The sequence below is a fragment of the Somniosus microcephalus genome, chromosome 7 (genome assembly GCF_052327205.1).
Source record: "Somniosus microcephalus isolate GS21.2 chromosome 7, FLI_Smic_1.0, whole genome shotgun sequence".
Lineage (NCBI taxonomy): Eukaryota > Metazoa > Chordata > Chondrichthyes > Squaliformes > Somniosidae > Somniosus > Somniosus microcephalus.
The window spans coordinates 231,140,515-231,166,660 of record NC_140993.1 but is presented as its reverse complement, the minus strand read 5'-3'; positions in this window follow the sequence as shown (position 1 = coordinate 231,166,660).

Genomic DNA, 26,146 nt, shown 5'->3' with positions numbered 1-26,146 from the left:
ATTCAACTGCTGCCACCTTAAAAGAAGAACCATCATCCCTGCGAGGTAAAGTACCCAAGCAAAGACTTTAATCTCGGGGTACTTTACCTGGACGACGCCCTTGCAGCACCCTGAGACCACGTGATGATGGCAGGCCCCAGAGAGCACAAAGAGCGAACCCCAAACCCCACAACCATTTTAACTCAGCAGATTTTGACTTGGTGAGCATGAATTCCTGGCCCCTCTTATCTTAATCTAATTAGGTATAGGGGTGGGATAAAGATAAGGGGATTGTTAATGTAGTTGTTTTCCCTTGATGTGCCGTGTGTTCCCCATTCCCATTTAAATATATTCTTTTGATAAGCCTGTGACTACATAGTGATTTCTCAGTATTTGTAATTTTTATCATCGTTTTAATTAAGTTTACGGTTTTCTTCTACCAAACCAATTGTCTACTCGTTTTCTGTATCGCCGCCTGCACCTAAGTCCGGTGTCGAGAACCCAGGAGTGTGGGAGCGATTCGAACCACTCACAGGCAGTCAGGGGCATAACTGACTGAGCACATGCCACCCCCTACAATTGACAACTACACATCAAAAGTACTTAGCTGTGAATTGTTATGGGACATTCTGAGGCCATGGAAGGTGCTATGTAAATGCACGTTCTTCTTTGTTTTTCCAGTCGGGCAGCAGCTCACTATTGTATAAAGACGGTCACTGATGCTCTGTTCAGGCATGCCTGCAGTTCATTCCCTTTTCAATTGAACCTGCAAAGCAAAGAGAGTGAGTAGTCCAATGCCATAGTCTGGCAGCAAACCCACAGGTGTAGGGAGCAACTGAAAGACCACATGTGGCCTTGAAAGCCCCATACAACAAATCCCTCAAACTCGTGAGTAGGAAAATGATTAATATGTCCAGTAAGTGTGTGATGCAAATCACTTTATTCTGCACCTTAATAGCCTTTACCCAAGAGGCAGTCATGATGCTTTTATCATGCAACAATCTACTATACCAGCCCTGATGACTCAGAATCATGTTTCAGGGTATTTAATTGGTGATCATGGATATCACCAGTTATGGATAATTACTCGAGTATGACATCCACAGCTGGAGAGAGGCAGCAAATATAAAAGTGCAGATCATTGGAGTCTCATTTTAGGTGCCTGGACAGATCAGGTGGAGCCATGCAGTTCAACCAAGCAAGAGTGCCCAGAATTCTCATAGCCTGCTGACTGCAGCAGAGTGTTGCTATGCAGAAAGGATTGCCAATTCCAGAAGCTGAATAGGAAGATGATAAAGAAGAGAGAGACGGGCCCATGTCAAAAGAAGGTTTCACATGAGGGAGAGGAGGTGGATCAAAAGATCCATCAGCTCGCAACTAGAGAAAGGAGGCTGCATCTTACTGCTAATTGCTTGCAATTAAAATAAAGGTTGCCCAGAGAAATAAACATACCTCTCTCATAGCTGGTAACCCCACACCCTCCACTGCCTCATTAAAGCCTGCATTCCCAAAGGCACCTGTACCTTGCTTCAGTAATATAATTCTCATGCTCGCATACTCCATCTAGTCAGTCTGGCTACATTGCATACATTCAAAGAGATGATCTTTGAAGTCAATTTTTAATTTTCGGTATATTATTTTCCAAATTGTAACAATAATTTCAAACACTATTACTACTTCTTTCCACCATGTCTACTCCTTGTGTCTAAATTCTTACTATCTCCTGACCTCTCACAGGGCTTCCTATTCTCAGTCCCTAGAAGCCCTTCTCACCTTCATTTCTGTGCATACAACATCGGCCGATGCATCAGTAAATATGGGAGCCTTTCCTGTTGATGCCCCCCTCCCCCCGTTGCTTCCTGATTCATTGCTGCACTGTTTCGCTACTCCCTGATGAAAAAGGGTGCCTGTTTAACCTTTTAGATACTGTAGTGCCATTGATGTCCCTTTGATTGTCGTTTTTCTGCTCAAGCAAAACTAATGAAGGCCAGTTCAGAAAACTTCAGTGGGTTCACGGTGGGGGTCACGGTAGTGGGTGGAAGTTCTGACCTGCCGTTAACCTAAATGCTTGAAGCCATGAAGGCCTTGGTCTTTAGTGTAACCTCCTCCTTGGAGAAGTTATCACATATAGATGGCTCCAATGGTGAGAGATATGGATTGGTGCTTCAACAATGTCATTGCTGAAATGACATAGATCAAAAGGCACCATGATGTGGAGGCTTCTAACAGGGGCTGGACGGAACTGCATAGAGATGAGATTTCTCTCTATCATTCATAATGGAAGCCCTACGACTGCAGTCCTCCCCACAACCCTCATGACTTCATTGGATTCAGTAAGTAAGCAGGGCCAAGATGAAGGTATATTAGTGGAAGTTCCACAACCCGAAGCAGGCTTCTCATGGGGCCTGTTGACAGAGATCAAGAGCTACCACATTCCCAGGAGCCTCTTGTGGAAATACAGCTGCAGCTGCTCCTGACACAGGACCTTCACTGAGAAGCAGCTTGAGAGATGTAAGGTGTTGTTGAGAGAGCAATAGTAGTTTGTAAGCAATGCATAGCTTTCCACATTTATAATGAAAGGCCATCGACCTGAAACGTTAACTCTGTTTCTCGCTCCACAGGTGTTGGCTGACTTGCTGAGTCTTTCTTGCATTTTCTGTTTCTATTTCCACATTTAATGGTGGGCTTGGCGAAGATGATGGTTTGTGGGGAATTGATATATCACTGTCACTGCAGGGGCCTTTACTTCTCCTTCTTTGCATCCTGGTCATCTACATCTGATCTTCTTCAACCTGTATTTGTTCCTCAAGATAGATACCCTGTCAGTAGCAATACTGTGAAGGATGCAACAAGCAGTGATGATGTGAGAGACTTTTTCTAGGTTGGTACTGCAACTTACTCCCTGACTCCTCCAAACACTGGAAGTGCTGCTTCAGAATGCCAGTGGTATTTTCTTCACAGCCTCCATGGAGGCTTGAGCAACATAATGAGGGTTATTTTGGGGAAAGGGTGAAAACAGGTGCGAAGTGGATGCCATGCTAATAAGACACACCTTTTAAAAATATTTAATGACTTGACATGAGTGGTCAAGGTAAGGTCCCATCTCACAAACACATTTCTCAATAGCTGCACCACCACCAGCATCACAACCTCAACACATTGCATCCAACATCTAACTGTACACTGACATTCACACATCCCACACTATTGCATCCTTCACAGGTACTACTCACACCTCAGACACAAACAGCTGTTCTACCATGTGAGGCATCACACACACACATACACACACAAACACAGCTGCTAATACACTCATTCACAACCACCACTCTTTCTCTTCCAGGACAAGATAACACATAACAGATGCCACAGGACCTTACCAGAGGAGGGGAAGCATGACTGCATGAGGTCACTCCCCTTGAGGAGGCAGTGTTGACAGTGATTGGGTGGGCAGTGGCAGATGCCGTGGCCATAGACAGAGCAGGGGACATCTCAACTAGAGGTTTTTGAGCACTCCAGTTTCCTTACATCTCCACAACTATTACTGATCCCTAATCCCCAAACTTATCCTCACTCACAAACTCCATATCGTCTCATCCCACACATCCTCCTATAGGGGCCACACACACTGCACCCTAATCCTTCTAGCTTTATTATTGCAGGCTCCCAGGAGCAAGATCCACCTCGCCCCTCCCCAGAGGAACTGGAGGAGGTGGAAGATCCACCTCGCCCCTCCACAGACGAACTGGAAGAGGAGGAAGATCCATCTCGCTCTCCCAGAGGAAGAGGAGAAGGAGGAGAAGGAGAGTGAGGATAATGGCACTGCTTCAATTGCTACCACTGTCGCAGGCACCAGCTCAGAGACCGGGACCACGCATAACTTAGAGTCTAGGGTAGAACACAGATCCTCACAGTGGGACGCTGTGAGGCACTAGTGGGCAGCAGCCATACTGGGTGGAAGGGATAAGTGCCACCTTCCCAGGGTGCAAGGTCACACACGAGTTCTGCTGTAGAGGAGTCAGATAAGGACCTTGCAGGGTCAAGCTTCAGAAGAATGCTGATGGGTTTGACAAACCAATTCCTTGGTGCAATGGACAGCCTGCCTGAAAGCTTACGGGTCATGGCTAGGGGGATGGAAGAGTCTGTCCCAGCTTGGCCCGTGGCTTTACACAAAGGCTGGAACCCATCCTCTCCAGCATGGAGAGACTGGCCAATTCCATCCACCAACCTGTGGAGCCCACCATCTTACAGCGTCTGATGACTGAGGTCGCAGCTTCCAATGCAGTCAATGCAGCTTCCATGGAATGCCATATAGCTTCCATGGGAATGACAAAGTGCTGTAATAGAAGCCCAAACAGCTTCCGTTGCACTGCTAGCACCTTCCATGGAACGGCAAAGAGCTGCAATGGAAGCTCACACAGCTGCCATGGTGGCTCTGGGCTCCTCGGTTGAAAGGGGCTTGCAGGTGTCTCAGTTGCCCAGAGATCTGTCCTCTAGCAGATCAGTGGGCTGGCTGAATGGACACCCTGAGCTAGTGATGTGGGAACTATGCGGCAGGAACATACTAGCCTCTCTCCGGATGGCAGCATTCCTACTCCCTTCTCCCACCACTCCAATATTGCCCTTGTAGTTGCCTGTCAGCCAGGTGGCCCAGACTGCTGAAGCCTATGTTGAGATGTTGTAGTCTGAGGCTGGGCCATCACGGCCCACAGCCTCTCGACTGCATCCCAGAAGGCCATCTGAACTGCCCTCTTCGGAATGGCGTGCAGCCTCTTTAATGATCGTTCGGAGCCAATTTAATTGGTCATCAGAGCCTTCATGATCCTCAGGGCAGCTGTTTCTAGCTTGAACTCCTTTACCAAGGTGGCATCTTGTACTAAAGGCGATCTAACCAGGCGTTGCAGCTCAAGACCCCATCTTTGCCATCTCGGAGACTCTGCAGCACTTAAATTATCCAGGGAAAATCGCTCCCAATACTCTTTCTGAGAGTGTGCTAAGACAACAAGAGGACTGCTAGCCCTTGTTTCTATTTTATCTACTAAAAGGGGGAATAAAGATGACTGCTTTATAATAAATGCATCATGAGAGCTGCCTAAGTATCTGGCAGTCACTTGCATTATGTGGCCCTATCAATTACCACAGGTACCTTGGGGAATCCTCTCCACATTATAACAGGACATTTGTCACCAGTTAACATAGAAACATAGAAGATAGGAGCAGGAGTAGGCCATTCGGCCCCTTGAGCCTGCTCCACCATTCAATGAGATCATGGCTGATCATCCAAATTCAGTACCCTGGCCCTGCTTTCTCCTCATATCCCTTGATCCCTTTAGCCTTAAGTTGGGTACACCAATGATTGAAAGACGTTAGATATATTACCTGTGCCAGCCTAGAATGACGCCAATGCAAAGATGGTCAATGCTGTGACAACTTTCACTGCTACAGAGTGGATTGTTCTTGCTGTGAATTGTGGTATATGGTTGTCCTCCAATAGGGCAGAAAGTCCCTTTACCATCTCCCTGATAAAACAAAGCCTTCAAAGACACTGTTCTACAGTAAGGACTAAAAATGTTCTGATGGCCAGGATGGATTCTGGTTTTTGAGGTGCTCCACCTTTCTTTAGCAGTAAAATCATGAAAACACCTTTCAAGTACTCTAGATAATTGCACACACTCGCCAGAACTACACTGCTGGAATACTATGTGCACTGTGCTAAGGTAATCTTTTATACCAATCACAATGACAGGAAAACCTATTTCTATACCACTTTGGTCACAATGGATGTAGCTCACTCACGAGGAGCCTGTTGAAAGGGAAATGGAGTTTTGAAGCTGAAATTATAAATTATTGTTAATAGTAAACAATTAATCCAGGAATTAATTCCATGTAACAGCTTGGAACCTCAACATTGACTCCAGACCCCATGAAGTCTCATGGCTTCAGGTCAAGCATGGGCAAGGAAACCTCCTGCTGGTTACCACCTACCGCCCTCCCTCAGCTGATGAATCAGTACTCCTCCATGTTGAACACCACTTGGAAGAAGCACTGAGAGTAGCAAGGGTGCAGAATGTAGTCTGGATGGGGGACTTCAATGTCCATCACCAAGAGTAGCTCGGTAGCACCACTAATGACCGAGCTGGCTGAGTCCTGAAGGACATAGCTGCCAGTCTGGGCCTGAGACAGGTGGTGAGAGAACCAACACGAGGGAAAAACCTACTTGACCTTGTCCTCACCAATCTACCTGCCGCAGATGCGTCTGTCCATGACAGTATTAGTAGCAGTGACCGCCGCACAGTCATTGTGGAGACGAAGACCCATCTTCACACTGAGAACACCCTCCATCGTGTTGTATGGCACTACCACCATGCTAAATGGGACAGATTCAGAACAGATCTAGCAGCTCAAAACTGGGCATCAATGAGGTGTTGTGGGCCATCTGCAGCAGCAGAATTGTATTACATCACAATCTGTAACCTCATGGCCCAACATATCCCTCACTCTACCATTACCATCAAGCCAGGGGACCAACCCTGGTTCAATAAGGAGTGTAGAAGAGCATGCCAGGAGCAGCACCAGGCGTACCTAAAAATGCAGTGCCAACCTGGGGAAGCTGCAACACAGGACTACATGCATGCTAAAAAGCGGAAGCAGCATGCTATAGACAGGGCTAAGCGATCCCACAATCAACGGATCAGATCAAAGCTCTGCAGTCCTGCCACATCCAGTCATGAATGGTGGTGGACCATTTAACAACTAACGGGAGGAGGAGGCTCCATGAATATCCCCATCCTCAAAGATGGTGGAGCCCAGCACGTGAGTGCAAAAGACAAAGCTGAAGCGTTTGCAACCATCTTCAGCCAGAAGTGCCGAGTGGATGATCCATATCGGCCTCCTCCTGAGGTCCCCACCACCACAGAAGCCAGTCTTCAGCCAATTCGATTCACTCCACGTGATATCAAGAAACAGCTGAGCGCACTGGATACAGCAAAGGCTGTGGGGTCTGACAAAATCCCAGCTGCCCAAGTATGCCCTGTCCACAAAAAGCAGGACAAATCTGATCTGGCCAGTTACTGCCACATCATTCTACTCTCAATCATCAGCAAAGTGATGGAAGGTGTCATCGACAGTGCTATCAAGCAGCACTTACTCACCAATAACCTGCTCGCTGATGCCCAGTTTGGATTCCTCCAGGACCACTCGGCCCCAGACCTCATACAGCCTTGGTCCAAACATGGACAAAAGAGCTGAATTCCAGAGGTGAGGTGAGAGTGCCTGCCCTTGGGACGTCCGGTGGTCTTGAAAGGCGCTATATAAATGCAAATCTTTCTTTCTTTCTTCTTTCTATTCTTTTGGCTATCTTATCATTCGCTTGTTTATATCACGTTGCTTCACAGGTCCAATCATATCACTCCTGGTAGTATTGGGGAAACCAAAATGACACCCACTCTGTGATTGCATGGCATTACATTGGCAGTTAGCGTGTTACCAGGTCGATCTGGGACTTGCTATGTTGGCAGCTATGAACATATGAGCTAGTTCGGACAAAAATGGTACCTGCAAGGTATTCATTTCTACGTTATTGTATTTTTGAGCTAAAACTCTCTCTGCTTTTTTAACCTAAATTTGGCTTTAGGCGATCTGAATTTTCTCAATCTCAATCAATATTTTTTTTATTCGTTCATAGGATGTGGGCATCGCTGGCGAGGCTGGCATTTATTGCCCATTCCTAATTTCCCTTGAGAAGGTGGTGGTGAACTGACTTCTTGAACTGCTGCAGTCCGTGTGGTGAAGGTACTCCTGTAGGGAGGGAGTTCCAGGGTTTTGATCCAGCGACGATGAAGTAACGGCGATATAATTCTAAGTCAGGATGGTGTGTGACTTCGAGGGGAACTTGGAGGTGGTGGTGTTCCCATGTGCCTGCTGCCTTTGTCCTTCTAGGTGGAAGAGATCACGGGTTTCAGAGGTGCTGCCGAAGAAACCTTGGCGAGTTGCTGCAGTGCATCATATAGATGGTACACACTGCAGCCACAGTATGCAGATGGTGGAGGGAGTGAATGTTTAAGGTGGTGGATAGGGTGCCAATCAAGCAAACTGCTTTGTCCTGAATAGTGTCAAGCTTCTTGAGTGTTGTTGGAGCTGCACTCATCCAGGCAAGTGGACAGTATTCCATCACACTCCATACTTGTGCCTTGTAAATGGTGGAAAGGCTTTTGGGAGTCAGGAGGTGAGACAGAATAACTAGCCTCTGACCTGCTCTTGTTGCCACAAAATTTATGTGGCTGGTCCAGTTAATCTTCTGGCCAATGGTGACTCCCAGGATGTTGATGGTGGGGGATTCGGTGACGGTAATGCCATTGAATGTCAAGGGGCGGTGGTTAGACGCTCGCTTGCTGGAGATAGTAATTGCCTGGCACTTGTGCGACGTGAATGTTACCTGCCATTTATCAGCCCAAGCTTGAACGTCGTCCAGGTCTTGTTGCATGCGGGCGTGGACTGCTTCATTATCTGAGGAGTTGTGAATGGCGCTGATCACTGTGCAGTCATCAGCGAACATCCCCATTTCTGACCTTATGTTGGAGGGAAGGTCATTGATGAAGCAGCTGAAGATGGTTGGGCCTAGGACACTGCCCTGAGGAACTCCTGCAGCAATGTCCTGGGGATGTGATGATTGAACTTCAACCACCACAATGATCTTCCTTTATGCTAGGTATGACTCCAGCCAGTGGAGAGTTTTCCCCCCGATTCTCATTGACTTCAGTTTTACTAGGGCCCCTTGATTTCACACTCAGTCAAATGCTGCCTTGATGTCAAGGGCCATCACTCTCACCTCACATCTGGAATTCAGCTCCTTTGTTCGTGTTTGGACCAAGCCTGTAATGAGGTCAGGAGCCGAGTGTTCTTGGCGGAATGATGAGGCGGCTGAGCGGCGGCGAGGTATAAAAGTGGCAGCAGAGACCAGGTACGCCTCAGAGCGGTGGCAGCGGAGCTGCGGGGGACGAGGCGGCTGAGCGGCGGTGAGGTATAAAAGCGGCAGTAGAGACCAGGTAGGCCTCAGAGCGGCGACAGCGGACCTGCGGGAGATGAGGCGGCTGAGCGGCGGTGATAAAAAGAGCGGCAGAGACCAGGTAGGCTTACTAATCTCCAATCTCCGAACTCAGAGGGAGGGAGAGAAGTAAAAAGTAATCGAAGTGTGATGTCACCAGAAAGCAGGTAACTGATTGGTTGGTGAGTATTTCTCTCTTTTTAAACTTTAACTCTGTGGTTTATAGTTTTTAAGGTCTCTGTGGTGTAGCGGGGACTGTTGGTAAACCAGGGCCCTTAAATATATCATTTAACTGTAGTGTAATTGGTGGGATTGATTTGATTTAATTTAATTTCAATTAATTAAAGGGTAAGTCATGACAGGAGAGCCCGGCCCCGTGGTATGCTCCTCCTGCGCTATGTGGGAACTCAGGGGCATTTCCTGTGTCCTTGACAACCATGTGTGCAGGAAGTGTGTCCAGTTGCGGCTACTGGCAGACTGCATTGCGGCGCTGGAGCTGCGATTGGCTACATACTGGACCATTCGCGATGCTGAGGACGTTGTGGATATCACGTTTAAGCAGTTGGTCACACCGCAGGCAAAGGTTGGACAGGCAGAAACGGAAGGGGTGACCAACAGACAGAGTAGTAGGCGCAGGCAGGTAGTGCAGGGGTCCCCTGTGGACATCCCCCTCTCAAACAGATAGACCACTTTGAGTACTGTTGAGGAGGATGGCTTATTAGAGGAAGGCAGCAGCAGCCAACTTCCTGGCACCAGGGGTGGCTCTGCTGCACAGGACGGGAGGAAAAAGAGGGGTAGAGCTATAGTAATAGGGGATTCTATTGTAAGGGGAATAGATAGGCATTTCTGTGGCTGCAAACGAGACTCCAGGATGGTGTGTTGCCTCCCTGGTGCAAGGGTCAAGGATGTCTCAGAGCGGCTGCAGAACATTTTGGAAGGGGAGGGTAAACAGCCAGTTGATGTGGTGCATATAGGTACCAACGATATAGGTAAAAAACGGGATGAGGTCCTAAAAGCTGAATATAGGGAGTTAGGAGGTAAATTAAAAAATAGGACCTCAAAGGTAATAATCTCAGGATTGCTACCAGTGCCACATGCTAGTCAGAGTAGAAATAGGATATTTCAGATGAATACTTGGCTAGAGGAATGGTGCAAGGGGAAGGTGTAAGGGGTTTTCGATCGCAGAGGTTTCTCTCTCTAGAGGCCTCTCTCTCTTGCACAGTAAAAACCTTGAGTGGTTCGACCCACTCGCCCCTTAGGTTCTATACACTGGACTTTGAGGCAGGAACTACAATGTTGAGAATACTCTATAGATCAGGTTTAATGAAAACGAAATGACATTTTATTGCATAAAGGAACAAATTGAATGTAAGCCAATAAGGTACATGGGAGGGAAAAACAAATCATAATACAGGACTAACCAACATATATACAGGCATGTTATACTTTACAAAAGTCATCACGAAATGGGGAAACACACGGAACATCGAGGGACAACAACTCATAATTAATTATACCAAAAATGCCCACCCCCTAAGCCTAGCTAGATCAGATTATGAGGGGCCAGAAACATGCTCACCAATCCAATTAGAAAGTATAAGATTTTGAAAGGTCTGCGTTGTGATCCTCTCAGGCTTCCTGTCTCCACGTGGTCAACGCTGCGGGCTAAGACACTCTCTTTTCTTCCTCGAGGTGAGGGTCACGGACAGGCTGGATGCTGGCAGGCCTGGATGTCAGCGTGGACGGAGACCAGCTGTTTGACCATGGTTAGATAGGTTTCTTCGCAGAGCCCAGCTGGTTTACCATTTTCAGATAGGTTTCTTCTGGAGGGCTACTGTCCTTTGTCTCGTCAACGGCCCGAGGTTTGTCGATGATCTCCCAATGGTTACCCCGGGGCGGGACGCAGACTTCTTGGCTGGTCTCCGGATCGACGTTCCTCCACGGCTCTCGAAAAGGCAAGCTAGCTCAAAAGGCTCCCGATGGCTACCCCGGGACTCCAGTTATACTTCTCAAAGAAGCCCTTATCTCCTGCCAAATCAAGGTTAGTCTTTGTTTAACTTTTGGCGGGCTTGTCGCACAGCGGGGTAGCCTTTGTTTTTAAAGTATCTTCGGGATGGCCGGTAACTGCCATCTCTGGTCTGGAGCTACCCTGTATTGTCTTTAATGTCCTTCTGATGTCTTAAACGGTGCTTGATGTTCCCCCTATGAATATGAAACTGTTTCCCTTTGTCTGGGTAATCATTTTGATGGCCTTTATCTACAGGCCGATCTGATCGGATCTGCATCCAATCTATATGTATGGGGCTCTGTCTGGTTTTGTTTTCCCTGAAACTGCCTTCCAGAACCTACTGTGGGCTGAATCCACAAAAAGCTGTCTGGGGACTGCAGGAACCATTTTTAAAGTGTCCCAAATGCTGGCCACGGGGCCTGGTGGCCATTTTGTGTCCCTTTTTCTGGGCTTCTTTTAAAACAGTCTTTAAAAGTTAAGGCCTTTTCTGCCAATAGACCCTTATAGGACAACGTTCAATTTTGTGAATTCTACAGAGGGATTCAAATTCCTGGGACATTGGAACCGGTTCTGGGGGAGGTGGGACCAGTACAAACCGGACGGTTTGCACCTGGGTAGGGCCGGGACCGATGTCCTAGGGGGAGTGTTTGCTAGTGCTGTTGGGGAGGGTTAAACTAAAATGGCAGGGGGTTGGGAACCTAAGCAGGGAGACAGAGGAAAGGGAAAGAAGGATAAAAGCAAAAGAAAGGAAGGAGAAAAACAAAACTGGCAGTCAGAGAAATCAAGGGCTTAAATCAAACATGGCCACAGTAAATAATAATTCTAATAGGTCTAAGAGCGTTAAAAAAACAAGCCTGAAGGCTTTGTGTCTTAATGCAAGGAGCACTCGAAATTAGGTGGATGAATTAGCTGTGCAAATAGAGGTAAACAAATATGATTTGAATGGGATTACGGAAACATGGCTCCAAGGTGGCCAAGGCTGGGAGCTCAACATCCAGGGGTATTCAATATTCAGGAAAGATAGGCAAAAAGGAAAGGGAGATGGGGTAGTATTGCTGGTTAAAGAGGGGATTAACACAATTGTAAGGAAGGATATCAGCTCTGATGATGTGGAATCTGTATGGGTAGAACTGAGAAACACCAAGGGGCAGAAAACGTTAGTGGGAGTGGTATATAGACCTCCAAACAGTAATGCGGAGGTTGGGGATGGCATTAAAGGGGAAATTAGAGAAGCGTGCAATAAGGGCACAGCAGTCATCATGGGTGACTTTAATCTACATATAGATTGGGCTAACCAAATTAGTAACAATACTGTGGAGGAGGAATTCCTGGAGTATTTACGGGATGATTTCCTGGACCAATATCTTGAGGAACCAACCAGAGATCAGGTCATCTTAGACTGGGTATTATTTAATGAGAAAGGAAAAATTAGCAATCTTGTTGTACGAGGCCCCTTGGGTCGGAGCGATCATAATATGATAGAATTCTTCATAACGATGGAGAATGAAGTAGTTGACTCAGAGACTAGGGTCCTGAATTTAAATAAAGGAAACTACAATGGTCTGAGGCGTGAGTTGGGTAGGATTGATTGGGGAATGTCACTCAAAGGGTTGACGGTGGATAGGCAATGGCAATCATTCAAAGACCGCATGGATGAACTACAGAATTTGTTCATCCCAGTTTGGCATAAAAATAAAACAAAAAAGGTGACTCAACCATGTCTAACAAGGGAAATTAGGGATAGCATAAGATCCAAGGAGAGGACATATAAATTGGCCAGAAAAAGCAGTAAACCTGAGGATTGGAAACAGTTTAGGATTCAACAAAGGAGGACAAATGGATTAATTAAGAATGGGAAAATAGAATATGAGAGTAAGCTTGCAAGGAACATAAAAATTGACTTTAAAAGCTTTTATAGATATGTGAAGAGAAAAAGATTGGTGAAGTCAAGCGTAGGTCCCTTGCAGTCAGAATCAGGGGAATTTATAATGGGGAACAAAGAAATGGCAGACCAATTAAATACATATTTTGGTTCTGTCTTCACAAAGGAGGACACAAATAACCTCCCAGAGATGTCGGGGAACATAGGGTCTGATGAAAGGGAGGAACTGAAAGAAATCAGTATTTATAGGGAACTTGTGTTAGGAAAATTGACGGGATTGAAGGCCGATAAATCCCCAGAGCCTGATAATCTACATCCTAGGGTATTTAAGGAAGCGGCCCTAGAAATAGTAGATGCATTGTTGATCATCTTCCAACATTCGATGGAATCTGGAATAGTACCCATGGATTGGAGGGTAGCTAAAGTTATCCCACTATTCAATAAAGGTGGTAGAGAGAAAACAGGGAATTACAAACCGGTAAGCCTGACATCGGTAGTGGGGAAAATGCTAGAGTCCATTATAAAATATGTAATTGCACTTGGAAAACAGTGACAGGATCGGACAAAGTCAACATGAATTTACAAAAGGTAAACCGTGCTTGACTAATCTACTGGAATTTTTTGAGGGTGTAACTTGTAAAATAGATAAGGGAGAACCAGTGGATGTGGGGTATTTGGACTTTCAGAAGGCTTTCGATAAGGTCCATCATAAGAGATTAGCGTGTAAAGTTAAGGCACATAGGATTGGGGGCAAGGTATTGACTTGGGTAGAGAACTGGTTGGCAGACTGAAAGCAAAGAGTTGGAATAAACTGGTCTTTTTCCGAGTGGCAGGCAGCGATTAGTGGGGTACCACAGGGATTGGTCCTTGGACCCCAGCTATTCGCAATATATATTAATGATCTAGACAAGTGAACTAGATGTAATATCTCCAAGTTTGCAGACGACACAAAGCTGGGTGGGCGTGTGTGCTGTGAGGAGGATGCCGAGAAACTCCAGGATGATTTGGACAGGTTTGTGATTGGGCAGAAGCATAGCAGATGCAATATAACATGGATAAATGTGTGGTTATCTACTTTGGTGGCAAAAACAGGAAGGCAGATTATTATCTGAATGGCAATAGATTGGGAGAAGGGGAAGTGCAACGAGACCTGGGTGTCCTTGTGGACCAGTCGCTGAAGTTAAGCATGAAGGTGCAGCAGGCAGTTAAGAAGGCAAATGGTATGTTGGCCTTCGTAGCGAGAGGGTTTGAGTACAGGAACAAGGATGTCTTGCTGCAGTTGTACAGGGCCTTGGTGAGACCACACCTTGAGTATTGTGTGCAGTTTTGGTCGCCTTATCTGAGGAAGATGTTCTTGCCATGGAAGGAGTTCAGCGAAGATTCACCAGGCTGATACCTGGGATGGCAGGAATGACATATGAGGAGAGATTGGGTCGATTGGGCTTATACTCGCTGGAGTTTAGAAGAATGAGAGGGGATCTCATTGAAACTTATAAAATTCTGACAGGACTGGACAGACTAGATGCAGAAAGGATGTTCCCGATGGTCGGGGAGTCCAGAACCATGGGTCACAGTCTAACGATAAAGGGGTAAGCCATTTAGGACCGAGATGAGGAGGAATTTCTTCACCCAGAGAGTGGTAAAGCTCTGGAATTCTTTACCACAGAAGGCAGTAGAGGCCAATTCATTAAACATATTCAAGAAGGAGTTGGATATATTTCTTAAGGCTAAAGGGATCAAGGGATATGGGGAGAAAGCAGGGACAGGGTACTGAATTTGGATGATCAGCCATGATCGCATTGAATGGCGGAGCAGGCTCGAGGGGCCGAATGGCCTACTCCTGCTCCTATCTTCTATGTTTCTATGGAATCCAAACTAGGCATCAATGAGCAGGTTATTGGTTAATAGCTGCCACTTGATAGCACTGTCAATGACTCCTTCCATCACTTTGCTGATGATTGAGAGTAAACTAATGGGGCAGTAATTGGCTGGATTGGATTTGTCCTGCTTTTTGTGGACGGGCACACCTGGGCAGTTTTCCACATTGTCGGATAGATGCCAGTGTTGTCGCTGTACTGGAACAGCTTGGCTAGAGCCACGGCTAGTTCTGGAGCACAAGTCTTCAGCATGACAGCCGGGATGTTGTCGGGGCCCATAGCCTTTGCTGTATGCAGTGCGCTCAGCCGTTTCTTGATATCACATGGAAAAAATCAAATCAAATCAACTTTTATTGTCATTGTTAGTGCACAAGTGCAGTACAACGAAATGTCGGCTTGCGGCTCCCGAGAGTGTACATTTGGATTAAGACATTTAAACATTCAACATACATTTGGCTTGTAGTATATTAACATAAATATGACCATAATAAAGTGCATTGGCAGATGTGCAGGCTTTAGTGTTTATTTGTGGAGTTCAGTAGGATGACAGCCCTGGGAAAGAAGCTGTTCCTAAATCTGGTCGTACGGGTGCGAATGCATCTGTAGCGTCTCCCAGATGGTAGGAGGGCGAACAGACTGTGGCTGGGGTGGGTAGGGTCTTTGATGATGGACTGTGACCTCCGTAGACAGCGTTTCTGGTATATGTGCTCTATGGTCGGTAGCCGGGTGCTGGTAATGCGTTGGGCAGTTTTGACTACCTGCTGCAGGGCTTTCCGGTCATAGTAGCTACAGCTGCCATACCATACTGTGATACAGTTTGTCAGGATGCTCTCTATAGTGCAGCGGTAAAAGTTAGAGAGGATCAGGGGTGACAGATTACATCCCTTCAGCCTCCTTAAGAAATATAGGCGCTGCTGGGCCTTCTTCACCAGAGAGTATGTGTTGAGGGACCAGGAGAGGTCTTCCGTGATGTGGACTCCGAGGAACTTAAAGCTGTCCACCCTTTCCACCACTGCCCCATTGATGTGGATGGGGGTGTGGCTTCCGCCTTTGGACTTCCTGAAGTCCACAATGATTTCTTTTGTTTTCTTGGTGTTAAGGGCCAGGTTGTTATCGGCGCACCACTTCACGAGATGCTGGACCTCCTCCCTGTAGGCTGACTCATCGTTGTTGGTGATCTGGCCTACCACCGTGGTGTCATCCGCAAACTTGATGATGGTGTTGGAACCATTAACAGCCACGCAGTCGTGGGTGAAGAGGAAGTAGAGGAGGGGGCTCAGCACACATCCTTGTGGGGCCCCCGTGGTCAGGGTCAGGGGGGTGTAGGGGGTTTTTCCTGCTCTCTTGCCCGTTCTGGCCCCCTGCCAGGCTTCATGCAAGAATTACCCTTGAGTGGTTCGACCCACCCCCCCCTACGGTTCTAGACCTTGGACTTAGATGCAGAGAACAGTAGTGCAGAGAAGAGGACTCAATAGACCAGGCTGAATAGCACGAAATGGATGCTTTTATTTTTGAACAGTTTGAAGCATTACAAAATACATGTCATAGGCACAGATTAAAATAACTACAATCATGCACAAATTTATGAACTTGACTCTATGGAAATGGGGAACACACGGCACATCGTAAAAGGGGAAACACATTACGATTTCCCTTAACTCCCTCCCCTATACCTAAACTAAGTTTCGACCTGGGGAACTTGGGATCATGCTCACCACTCTCGAAATCGCGAAAAGGGGTTCGCAGACTTTTGACACCGCTTCCCGTCGTCACGTGGATTGGAAGCTTCTGGCGCAGTCGATATTCTCTCCTCCCTCGAGGCGGTGGGGTAGACCCAGCCTCGATGAGCGCTCGTCAAGGTTGAGATCCACTAAGTCGATTTGGGTTCATGGAGCAGACCCAGATGCAGGCTATGCACATGGGAGAATCTTGTGGCCTAGATCGCCAGTCCTCCAGAGGGTTTCTTCTCCGTCGGCCTGGGTCGTCGATGATCTCCCGACCCCAGTACCCGGGCCACCCTCGTCGCCTTCTCGTCGTGGCCGAGCCTTGTTTGGCTGAACACCGGCCACGTTGTCCTTTTTCCGAAACCGTCCGTCTTTAAAAAGACGAAAACGTTTTCATCGATTCTGCATCTGCCGAAGTGGAAGAGGCGCCGATCCTGGCCCCGTCCGAAGAAGTTGAAGTCGTCCAAGAAGAAAGAAGCAGCCGCCGTCCAGTCAAGTGAAGTTGTTCAAGTAACCCGAAGTCCGAAGTTTTTTTTAGATGGACTTTCAATCCATAGTTATACTCTTTTGGGACAGTCTTATCTCCCGCCAAATCATAGTCCTGTCTTTGTATTAATTTTGGCGGGCAGAAATCTCTGCAGGGGCGCTTTGTCTTGTAACGGAGCCGGTGATAACTTAAACTGGCCTTCCTGGCCGATAATGTCTGTTAATGTCCTTTGCATTGTCACCGCGGCTCGGTTCGCATATTGATCGGTCCGGACATTTTCCTTGATGGCTGCTAAACGGTTTTTCCTTTGTACGATAAATGGGTATAAGTGTTTTTACATTGTCCGCCCATATCTTGATGGGCCCCATCCTGTACTTATAATCCATTGAATATGTATGCTGTTGCTCTGAGTTTCGGTTCCCAGATACTGGCTTTCGTGGGCTCACTGTCTTCAATCCACAAGCCTGTCTGGCTTGCAGTAACAGAAATAAAATGGTTCATAAACTGATCACGGGGCCTGGCGGCCATTTTGTATGCCCTTTTTATCAAAGGTTTCTCTGTGCAAGCTTACTTTGGTCAATAAACAGTCTTATTTTATCCAGTTTTCTTGCGTGATTTTTGCTGAAAATTGCGAATCTTACGGGGGGAGGTGTGGTTACCTAATTTGACAGACTGGGGCCTGTTTGTTAGGAAGTCCAGGGTCCAGTTGCAGAGGGAAGTGTTCAGGCCAAGAGTTTGGAGTTTGGTGGCCAGCTTGTTGGGGACGATAGTGTTGAATGCTGAGCTGTAGTCTATAAACAGCATTCTGATGTAGGTCTCCTTACCATCTAGGTGATTCAGTGCCGAGTGTAGAGCAGTTGTGATTGCATCCTCCGTTGATCTGTTTGCACGATAGGCAAACTGGTGTTGGTCAAGGGAGGCAGGAACACTGGCTTTGATGTGGGCTAAGACCAGTCTCTCGAAACACTTCATTATGATGGGTGTGAGTGCGACAGGTCGATAGTCGTTCAGGCACGTCACAGCCGTTTGTTTTGGCACAGGCATAATGGAGTGAATGAAATTGGCTGAAGACTGGCTTCTGTGATGATGGGGACCTTAGATGGAGGCCGATATGGATCATCCACTCGGCAATTCTGGCTGAAGATGTTTGCAAATGCTTCAGCCTTGTCTTTTGCACTCACATGCCTGGGCTCCACCATCACTGAGGATGGGGATATTCATGGAGCCTCCTCCTCCTGTTAGTTCTTTAATGGTCTATCACCATTCACGACTGGATGTGGCAAGACTGCAGAGCTTTGATCTGATCCATTGATTGTGAGATCGCTTAGCCCTGTCTGTAGCATGCTGCTTCTACTTTTTTGCATGCATGTAGTCCTGTGTTACAGCTTCTCCAGGTTGGTACCTCATTTTTAGATATGCCTGGTGACGTAAGAAAACTACTAAGCATTTGGTTTGCGTATAGAACAAGGCTTTAATCAACTGTTTCACAACCATGAGTTTCTAGTTACATCACTAGATCCTGGTTACAAAAATGTCCTGAGCAAACTGGGCCCACGCCCGAGTATTTATATTTTCCTTGGGCGGCGCCACCAGCTGGCCGCCCAGTGCTTTCTCATGAGTCATTTCTACATGAATGGTAAGATTCATGACATTCTTCCCACCTGAAAGATTTGAAAGTCTGACGGCTTCCTTCTAGCGGATATAATGGCCCACGAAGAGCAGCAGTTGTTTCGATTTCTGTTTGGGGCCGGAAGGCACGTCTCCTCGGACCGTGTCTTGGTCCCTGGGTCACGTAGTTCTTACAGGTAGGTTGACAGGGCCCGTGTCACCTTGATCGATCTGAGGGGGACTAGGGAGATCATGACTCCGGGTGCGGGTCCCCACAGGCGCAGAGCTGGCTTCATCTTGCTTGGTAGCTGGTGATTGTCCGGCGTCCTGGCTTCGGGTAGCCATCCCGTGGCGAGCGCTCTGCTCCCCGAGTTGATTCGGCGGAATAGCCGGCAGATTCCTTGATGTCCCGGGTGGGGCGTCATCCTCAAAGGAGCGCAGAGTATCGGCATCATTAATATGGGTCCCTCTATCAGTGGGGTCCGTGGGACCGGTTGGACAGGGAGCCAGATCTCGGAGTGAAACGGTAGACTCCCGGCCATCAGGGTACCGCACGTGCGCGTATGTGGGATTAACGTCTGTTAGTTCCACCTCGTCGATGAGGGGATCATTCTTGGAAGATCGAACGAATCTTCAGAGCAGCACGGGGCCAGGAGCTGCCAACCATGATGGTAGGGACGTCCCATGAGTGGAGCGATGCTGGAACCTGAAGAATAGTTCGTGAGGAGTAACGTTGGTGGACGTAGAAAGAAGAGACTTGATGGAATGCAACACGTCAGGGAGCACAGTTTCCCACTGCTGGTCTGGTAGGTTGCGTGACCTCAGTGCAAGACGAACAGCGTTCCAAATGATAGCGTTGTATCTCTCAACCTGTCCGTTACCGATGGGATGATACGGTGTCGTTTTACTTGTGGCGAATCCCCGTTGGGAAAGATAACTTTTGAGTGCGCTTGACATGAAGGAGGGGCCACGATCAGAGTGGATGAAATTGGCCGTACCACAAAGGGAAAAGACCTGATCGAGGCATTTGATCACTGTGGAAGTAAGCATATTGGGACAGGGGAAAGCAAAGGGAAAGCATGAATGTTCATCCACCATAGTAAGCAAGTAGGTGTTTTGCATTGAGGAAGGCAATGGCCCTTTAAAGTCAATGTTGAGTCGCTGCATAGGCTGTATAGCGTGTATAAGCAAGCCATCTGACGGACGGAAGAATTGCGGTTTTAATTCCGCGCAAATTCTACAAGTGGAATATGTTCTTTTCACGACTTCCGTAGAAAATGGGAGATTTTTAGATTGCACAAAGTGCAACATGCAGGTAACGCCAGGATGGCATAAGTCAGTATGAAGATCCGCAAGAGTCGAAGTTGATATAGAAGAGCAGAATGCACGCGTGAGGGTATCCGGGGCCACATTCTCTTTGCCGGGTCGATAATTTATGGTGTAGCCAAAGACAGCCAATTCCATCCTCCAGAGCGGTATTTTGTTATTCTTGATCTTAGTGCGTTTCCGGTTATCCAGCATAAAGGCCACAGAGCACTGATCAGTTATAAGCATGAAATGGCGACGAGCGAGAAAATGACTCCATTTACGTACTGCTTCAATGATAGCCGTAGCCTCCTTCTCGACAGGAAGATAATGGAGCTCGCTACCCTGCAAAGTTCTGGACAGAAATGCAATTGGTTGACCACCTTGATTCAAGGTAGCTGAGATCGCCACCTCCGATGCATCGCACTCGACCACGAAAGGGAAATTTTCATCGATGGAACGAAGCGTGGCTTTTTCCAGTTTTCGCTTGAGGAGGTTGAAAGCTGAAATAGCCGTTGCCTCCAATGAAAATGACTTTGCGTGAAGCAGGGGCTGGATCTTGTCGGAGAAGTGGGGTATCCACTTTGCATAATAGGCGAACATGCCGAGTGCCCAACGACGAGAGCTGAGATTCATAGGGGGAGGGAGCTTCTGAAGCGGACGAAGTCGCTCTGGATCCGGTTTGATGACACCATTGCCCACCCAGTAGCCAAGGATGTTGACTGATGGTACTGATTTCACAGGTTTGGACTCATTTAAGGTTAAGTTACGACGACAGAGAACGTCAAAAAATTTCTGGAGGTTGGCATCATGCTCCTTCTGGTCATGACCAGCAATGGTGATATTATCCAGATATGGAAAAGTGTCCGTTAAGTTCGCCTGTTTGACTAGGCTATTCATTGCCCGTTGAAAGACGGCCACCCCATTGGTGACCCCAAATGGAAGGCGACAAAACTGGTAAAGCCGAGCATTGGCCTCAAAGGCCGTATACTTTTGGTCAGAGTCTTTTAACGGTACTTGATGGTATGCGCTCTTTAAGTCAAAAGTTGAAAATACCTTGTAGTTGGCAAGGTTATTGACCATGTCATCGATGCGTGGTAGTGGGTAGGCATCCAGGTCAGTATACTGGTTAATAGTTTGCAAGTAATCGATACAAAGACGTTTCTTGTGTTGCTTCAGAGGATTTTTAACAACGATGACTTGAGCCCACCAGGGAGATGAACATCGCTCAATGATACCGTCAGCTAGAAGGCGAGAGATCTCTGCCTCGATAAAGGATAGATCATCTTGGCTGAAACGTCGTGATTTAGTGACTATGGGCTTACATCGGGGGGAAAGATTGGCAAACAAGACGGACTTGTCGAGCGAAGCCGCCGAAAGCGCACAAAACGGTACTTTAGAGATAGTAAGCTCTGGCTTTGACCCTCCAAACTTGAAAGTGAGTCTTTTGTGATGTTTCTGGAAATCCTGTCCCAGGAGCACATCACTGCATAGGTTTTTGAGCACCCCGAGCCGGGTGGAGAAATAAGTGCGGCCATTGAGAATAAGGTCGACAAGACAAAAGCCAGAAGAATTGGTGGTCAGTGTCGTCAGAGCCATTGCAATTTCCCTGTCTGAGGGGTAAATACGCAGTTTTAACTTACTGACAGCCTGCTCACTAATGAAGCTTTCAGAGCTGCATGAGTCAATTAGTGCACTCAAAATGTGTCCATTTACCGAAACCTTCATGGCTGCATGGGGCAGACTTTGGGGAAAAACAGCTGTGATGGGAGGAGGAGCAGTTTTATCCTTGACAGCTGTAACCTTAGTAGTGGTTCTTGGGGGAGGAGCAGTTTAATTGATAGCAGCTGTAACCTTATCAGTGGCCCTTGGGGGAGGAGCAGTTTTATAGATAGTAGCTGCAAAACTCACAGGGGCTCTCGACCGGTATACCTTAGAAAAGTGGCCTTTCTTACTAACAGACGCTCTTGACTGGCATACCTTAGAAAAGTGACCTTTCTTACTGCAATGATTGCAGGTTGCGTTACGAGCAGGACAACATTTCCTATAGTGGAATGCACCTCAACAGAAGAAACACTTCCTTCCAGATTGCCAAGATGCCGCTAGGGCAGGGTCGTCATCAGTGAAGGCTTCTAGGGTAGGGTTGTCATCAGCTAGGTTAGAGTTATCATCAGTGAGGGCTTCTGCCCGAGGCCTATCGATGGGGTCACTAAAAGTGATAGCAGCAGCCCATGCATGTGGTAAAAGATTGGTATCTGCATTCCTCTTTGCTAAGTCCAGAGAACATGCCTGGTCATAGGCAGCCTGTAACTCGACGGTTTTATTCCCCAACAGACGCTGGCGTATGAAGGGAGACGCAATCCCTTTAATAAAGGAATCACAAATTAACTCCTCCTGGTACTGCTCAGCTGTGACAGCTTTAAGATGACAATCCTTGCTGAGCCTGCAAAGCTTTTGGAGGAATTTGTCAAGCGATTCCCTGGGTTGTTGTCGAGTTGTGGCCAGTAGATGCCGAACAAAAATTTCATTTGGGGCCTTAACGTATAGTCGCTTTATTATTAGGATAGCGGAGTCATAGTCTACACAGTCTTTGATATAGTCAAACACATGAGGGGATACATAATTGGCAAGTATCTCTAATTTATCAGGAACATTTTCACCACACACCCCGAGGAAGTTGCTGAAGGTACGATACCAGTGTTTCCATACCTTAGCAGTTGTAGGTGAATTTGGGTCCAGGTCAAGACGGGCGAGCCTGAGTAGTTTGTCCATGATGTATTGATTACTATGTCGGAGTTCCCTTCTACAGTTGAAGTCGTAGCTGGCTGTTCCCGACATCACTCAGAGCATGGAGCCGATACACAGTTGATTAAATTGACATAAGAAAATTATTAAGCACTTGGTTTGAGTATAAAACAAGGCTTTAATCAACTGTTTCACAACCAGGAGTTTCTAGATACATCACTAGTTCCTGGTTACAAAAACGTCCTGAGCAAGCTGGGCCCACGCCCGAGTATTTATACTTTCCTTGGATGGTGCCACCAGCTGGCCGCCCAGTGTTACCTCATGAGTCATTTTTACATGAATGGTAAGATTCATGACACCTGGTGCTGCTCCTGGCATGTTCTTCTGCACACTTCATTGAACCAGGCTTGGTCCCCTGGCTTGATGATAATGGTAGAGTGAGGGGTATGCCAGGCCATGTGGTTACAGATTGTGGTGGAATACAATTCTGCTGCTGCTGATGGCCCACAGCGCCTTATGGATGCCCAGTGTTGAGCTGCTAGATCTGTTCTGAATCTGTCCTATTTAGCACGGTGGCAGTGCCACACAACACGATGGAGGGTGTTCTCAGTGTGAAGACGGGACTTCGTCTCCACAATGACTGTATGGTGGCCACTGCTACCAATACTGGATAGATGGACTGATGCATCTGTTACAGGTAGATTGGTGAGGATGAGGTCAAGTAGGTTTTTCCCTCGTGTTGGTTCTCTCACCACCTTTCGCAGGCCCAGACTAGCAGCTATGTCCTTCAGGACTTGGCCAGCTCGGTCAGTAGTGGTGCTACCGAGCCACTCTTGGTGATGGACATTGAAGTCCCCTACCCAGAGTACATTCTGTGCCCTTGCTACTCTCAGTGCTTCTTCCAAGTGGTATTCAACATGGAGCTACTGATTCATCAGCTGAGGGAGGGCGGTAGGTGGTAATCAGCAGGATATAAAAATACTTCTTATAAACTGCTGGCTGATTCCTCCAAAAAGTGTGGTTGAAACATGGCAGTGGATAAATGAAAGGTAAACCAACCATGGCATAGGGATATACAGCGCCACTCAGCTACTGGTCCAGTGCCACGCAATGGTTTATTTTTCAGTAACCTCTTGCTTCCCATTGATTTATCTGCTGTTTGCATTATGATATTAAACCTGACATGAATTGACCTCACTTCAGTAGTTCCTGTACAGCAGGAGCAAGAGGGAAGGAATCAGAGAAACTCCAAATGAATGCATGCATAATATAATATTGTTTTTAATACTCTCTCACATACTGTGAAGCTTGCAGTCAATCAAGTGGTGGTGCCTGTCATTGTTTAAAGACTGCTTCCATTCTGGACTTAATTTTATAAGGACCATTATATATAACCATTTCACAGCGTAGGAAGAAAATATTTTGTGGCAGGTTTTTGTAATGTGACATAATGCCCAATGACATGCAATAAAAAAGCATGTTGCTCATAAATATTGCATTTCTTTGCACCTATAGTTACTGAAGAATACTTTCATCTTCAAGAATAAACCAATTCACAAAACTCCCCTGAGATACCAAAAGGGGAAACAATATTCCTCAGAGAAACAAACAATGTAGGTTTGAAGCATAATTCTAGAGTTCGGTAAACCCACAAATCCTCACAACAGCAAAGAAGACAGTACAGAACATAGGCTACATAGGAGGATCCCGCTGATGTTTCAGAAAGGAGTTAGGCCTCTTCAGACTTGTTTTTCAAACTGCAAACTCAAATTTAAATTTTTATTTCTTCAAAAACAATATGGGCTGATTTTCCTCCTGCTTCCTCCTGGGTGTTAGTAGGGCAGAACGCATCCAAAGTGCAATTCGCCTGACAGGGACTGAACCAATGTTCCTTTTGAGCTGCGCGGCCGTGCAAGGCTCCAGGAACCCGCGCAGCAGGCCTGCCGGCTTTTCAGTGCCAAAACCGCGCTTGTGCAGTATTTTGAGTGGGGCAGCGCCAAAATAATTACAGGGAACATTGGTCTGAACCCAGCCGTGTTTCCAATGTTTGGCCATTTTAATAGACCAGAGCGTCCGGCTGATGCAGGCCTACACCCTGGCAGGCCTTGTACCTGGAAGTGGGGGAGGAAAGTCAACTGCCTAAGAGACCTGTGATAGGAATAATGGCCGCTGGTTGCTGGGCCTCCTGGCTGCTGTATGAACCCTCACCAATGATCCAGCGCAGCAGCTGCATAAGGAAGTCACTTACCTGTTTGGGCCCTTCATGTCCTTTCCGACTACCCATTTAAGGTCTTCTCATCTGAGTAGGGCTGGACATTTCCACTGCTTTCTAAGTCCACCCTGGAAAAAACTCTCCCCAAGTCACTTACAACAGCCTTTGGCCCGTCATTCACCACATTACTTCTGCAGCTACCCATCTGCTCAATCACACCCTCGCCTTCACCTTTGATGCCCTTGTCCCCAGTAAAACCCTTACTCTATCCCAACCTGGTCAATCCCCCAGTACGGCCACCCTTAAATCCAAGGGACACAGATTTGAACGGATATGGTGGACAATTGGTTTAGCCATTCATCGCCAGATCTGGCTGGACCACATAAAGCACTATCGGGCGCTGCTCTCCTCTGCCAAAACTGCTCACTATTCCTTATCATCCTGGAATGCAAAGCCAACTCTGGGCCTCTTCTCCACTATCAACTGTCTTCTTAAACTGCACTCTCCTGTCTCCTCCACCCTCACCTTCAACAACAAGCTAATGGACTTCTTTTTCTGAAAGTTTGAGACCATCCATTCAGCTGCATTTGCCACACCCTTCCTATCCCTAGCCCACCAAGCCAAACATCCCCCATGGGGAAAAAAACTTACATCTTTCTCTAGTTTCTCTCTGATCTCCCCTCATGCCATCCCTGACCTCACCTTGCCCATGAGACCCACCTCCAGCTCTCTCAACCCTATTCCCATGAAACTGCTGACCACCCAACTTCCCTTCCTGGCTCCCATGCTAGCTGATATTGTTAATGGTTTCCTTTCCTCTGGTACAGTACCCCTCTATTTCAAAACTGCCATCAACACCCCTCTCCTCAAAGAAAAACACCCTTGATCCCTCTGTCTTCGCAAACTACCACCCCATCTCCAACCTCCCTTTCCTCTCCAAAGCCCTTGAATGTGTTGTTACCTTCCATATCCATGCTCATAGTTCCTGCAACTCCGTGTTTGAATCTCTCTATTATGTCCGTGTATGATTGAGACACGGACAGCAGGAGTTGAACAAAACAAGTCTTTACTGAAAGGAGTCAATTGGGAAACTGAAACTACAGAGGCTTGCTAGCGCCTTTTATACAGGGGTGGTCACTGCCGGTACTGCAGTCTGAGACCAGTTATTCTCTTAAAGGTACATACACAACAATTCCTCCCCTTTTAGATAAACAGTACCTAACATTCATTTAACAACTAAATGATAACTAATTACAATCACAATTACGGTTGCTAG